The sequence below is a fragment of the Thamnophis sirtalis genome, unplaced genomic scaffold (assembly GCF_051295495.1).
Source record: "Thamnophis sirtalis isolate CommonGarterSnake01/CBP01778 unplaced genomic scaffold, rThaSir2_p1.2 scaffold_8, whole genome shotgun sequence".
Taxonomy (NCBI): Eukaryota; Metazoa; Chordata; class Lepidosauria; order Squamata; family Natricidae; genus Thamnophis; species Thamnophis sirtalis.
Window position 1 is genome coordinate 18,282,232 of NW_028261388.1, and position 3,951 is coordinate 18,286,182.

Below are 3,951 nucleotides of genomic sequence, written 5' to 3' on the forward strand. Positions count from 1 at the left end.
AATCTTGTGTAAACTTCTCTTGACAACATGTTGTTCCTTTCATATCTCATAAAAGCTTGAAACCCAATATCTGCTCTTTCCATCAGCTTATCTTTGGTTATCGCTGTGCTTCTGTCAAGATTTCTCTCCTGAGTCTTCCATGGGTGCGGCGCCTCCCTGCTACCGGCAGAGGCCACTGTGAGGGAAGCCGTAGGGACAGAAGCCGTTCTTGTCCTTACAGCATGCCAAGCCATCATATGACCCACGGAGGCGAGGAGCCAGAGGGGAATAGCTGCAGCCGCCAGGAGTTGGTGTCGTGGTGACGGAAGGTGAAGCGGAACGAGTTGAGCTGGCGAGGCGGATGCAGGGGAGAGAGACGCGGGGCTGGGCTTTGCTGTCACTGCCACCATGCTGTCCTTGTTGTCTCGATTGCTGGACTGGTCCCGGTCACTCTTCTGGAAGGAAGAGATGGAGCTGACGCTGGTCGGGCTGCAGTACTTGGGCAAGACCACCTTTGTCAACGTCACCGCGTCAGGCCAGTTCAGTGAAGACATGATTCCTACAGTGGGCTTCAACATGCGGAAAGTTACCAAGGTTAATGTCACAATAAAGATTTGGGATATAGGATAAGGTGACCAGATGTCCCGATTTTCGCGGGACGGTCACGCTTTCGCACAATTTGTCCCGTGTCCTGGAGCGTTCTTAAAAAGTCCCGATTTTTGTGACCGGACCCGGAAGTAAGCCTGCCGTGCCCCCCAGCCCTGTATACCCGTCCCAGCCGGCCGGTATTTTGTCCCTTCTGTCTCCCCGTTGCTCAGAAAAGCAACTCTGGGAAGGTCCTTTGATAGCAGGCAGGTTCTAGGATGCCTGCCACCACCAAAGGACCTTCCCGGAGTTGCTTTTCTGAGCAACGGGGAGACAGAAGGGACGCAATCTCCTTTCATTCTCCCTCTGCCTCATTCACTCGTTCGGGCAGCACAGAACGAAAGAAAATTGCATAGCCAAGGACAAAGGAGCCTGCAGCCTCCTTCATTCAAATGTTCAGGCAGTGGGGATGTGGGGGACTTTCTCGCACACCTTCTTTCTCTGAAGCCGCACTGGATTTAGCAAACTGGGCAGCGCGTGCCCTTGGGATTGTGCAGCAGCTGAAGATCGCCTGGTTAAAAAGGTGGAAAACGAGGCTCCTCTAGTCCGGAGCCCATCCGTGGGGCAGGGATCCACACACACACACACACACACACACACACACACACACACACACACACAGGGAGTGAAGAGAGACAGAGAGACAGAGACACACAGAGAATGACAGAGAAAGAGACAGAGGGAGGGAGGGAGATAGATAGAGGCAAAGAGCCACACAGAGAGTGAGAGACAAACAGATACAGAGAGAGAGGCGGGGGGAGGGAGTGTTTATGCACAGAAGGGAGATTTAAAACTTTGGAGTGAATCCAGGAAGAGGGAAGAGATGGAGGACTGTATTTTTGCTCTGATTTCTGAGCCCCCAGCTGTTAGTGACGGAGGAGGAGGAGGACATTTTTGTCAGGCTGAAAGCTCATTCTGTGGCGTTTTAAAGAAGTCCTTTTCTTTTTTTTAAAGCACGAAAGGAAAAATCTGCAAAAAGCCTGGGGAATGTTCCTTGCAAAGCATCATGGTCGCAGAGAATGAAAATTAAGGTGCTTATCTCCCCACCCCGCTGTCCATGTATTCAAATCGGAGTCACGCTGAGTCCCATTCAGAGGGCGGAGGGATGCTGTGCTTTTGTTTTGTTTTGTTTTACCTATGTTCTCACAACCATGCAAAGGTGGGTTTTGTGCTACAAGGATCATTCTTTCTTTCTTTCCATGTCTGCGGTTCCGATTGTAGTTGCTTCAGATTAAAGCACTGTTTATCATTCCTTGCAAAACTGGGGCAGGGCTGCCTCTCCTTGCAGCACCCTCAGTTGCAAAATGTTCCCCTGATTTGGTTTATAAGTTCACAGTAATGCGATCCAACAAATAAGAAAGTTTTAATAAGATTTTCTGACTTTATTTGGTCTCTGCTGCCTCCCCCAACCCCAACCCCTCCCAAGGAGAGAGTGGGAAGGAGAGGAAGGAAGGAGGGAGGGGGCAAAGAAAAGAAGAAAGGAGGGGGGAGAAGATGGAAGGAGAAAAGATGGAAGGAAGGAGAAAGAATAGAAGGAGGAAGGAGAAGGAGGAAGATGGAAGAAGAAAGGAAGAAAAAGAAGAAAGGAGGGAGAAAAGAGGGAAGAGGGTAGGAAGAAAAGGGGAGGAGAGGGAAAGAGCAGAAAGACAAAGAGGTTGAAGTTGATAGGCAAGAGGAAGGAGGAAGAAAGGAAGGAAGAAAAAGGGAGGGAGAGAGAAAAGAAGAAAAGATGTAACTAGAAAGGAAAGAAGGGAAGGAGGGAGGAAAGGGGAAGACAGGGAAAGAGCAAAAAGACAGAGAAGGTGAAGGTAGATAGGCAGAAGGAAGGAAGAAGGAAGAAATAGGAAGGAGGGAAGGTGAAAGGATGGGAGGAGGAAGGAACAGAAGCGAAGAGGAAGAGAGAAATGGAAAGAGCAGAAAGACAGAGAAGGTAGATAGGCAAAAGAAAGGAAGCTGAAAGAATGGAAGGAGGAAGGAAGAGAAAAGGAGGAAGGGAGTGAGTGAGGAAAGAAGAGAGGATGGAAGGAGAAAGGAAGGAAGAGATGGAAAGAGCAGAAGACCGATAAGGTAAAGGTAGATAAGCAAGAGGAATGAAGGAAGAAGTGAGATATCTCGAGGAGGGGGAAAACATTTAGTGACCAAAGTTACAATGGCATTGAAAAAAGTGACTGATGACCATTTTTCACACTTAGCGACCGTTGCAGCATCCTCATGGTCACGTGATCAAAATTTTGGCAACAGATTCGTATTTATGCTGGTTTCAGTGTCCTGGGGTGACCTTTTGACAAAATATAAAATTTTTAATCAAGCCCCCCCGCCCTCTGTCAATGGTGTCCCTCTTTACCAATCTGAAAATCTGGTCACCTTAATATAGGAGGACAGCCACGATTCCGAAGTATGTGGGAATGCTACTGCAGAGGAGTTAATGCTATTGTCTGTATGGTAGATGCAGCAGATCGTGAGAAAATAGAAGCTTCTAGAAATGAGTTGCACAATCTTCTAGACAAACCACAGCTACAAGGAATTCCTGTTCTATTACTTGGAAACAAAAGAGACCTTGTTAATGCACTGGATGAGAAGCAGCTTATTGAAAAAATGAACCTGGCTGCTATTCAAGACAGAGAAATCTGCTGCTACTCCATTTCCTGCAAAGAAAAGGACAATATAGATATCACACTTCAGTGGCTTATTTAGCACTCAAAGTCTCGAAGAAGCTGAAAACATTCATATAGCTGCTCATTTGGCCATATTCTCAATTGTCTACTCCCTCCATGATGAATTATTATCCAGGATAGTCCTCCTGTGTCCAAGGAATTGCCTTTTTTCACAGTTCATGCCTCCATATATGCACTGCTGAATGACTTATAATCCTACTTCTGTCGAAGTGTTGACTAGAGTTGTCATAAGTCGTGCAAATGTTTTTTATTCGTTTCATCAGACAGTGGCAGTGGGTACTATTTCTCCAGAATATTTTTTTTGTCTCTGGTCTTCCTGATCCAGATTTTTATATTAGATTTTCTGCACAATTATTTCATTCTTGTATGTAGCCGCTCATTGGAAATGCTGGCACATGGCAGCACGGGGATTATGTCAACTCTTCTTCTAAAGCTTTTCCGACAGTGTTTAAATGGGATATTGTACTATTTGAAGACATGAGGGAGGAATATGAATTAAAGGATGTATGGCGTGAACTCCACCCACGGAAACAACAATTTACTTTCTTTTCACATAGACATCAATCCTGTTCTAGGATCGACATGGCCTGGTTGACACCAGAAATTGGGGACTTGATTAAGGAAGCAGCAATTGAGGTTAATACCTGGGCCG

At 46.6% G+C, this 3,951-nt stretch overlaps 1 pseudogene; it reads left to right on the forward strand.

The window, feature by feature from the left end:
- Positions 1 to 305: 305 nt before the first annotated feature.
- On the forward strand, positions 306 to 3,696 carry LOC148044321 (ADP-ribosylation factor-like protein 8B; annotated as a pseudogene).
- The last annotated feature ends 255 nt before the right edge of the window (positions 3,697 to 3,951 follow it).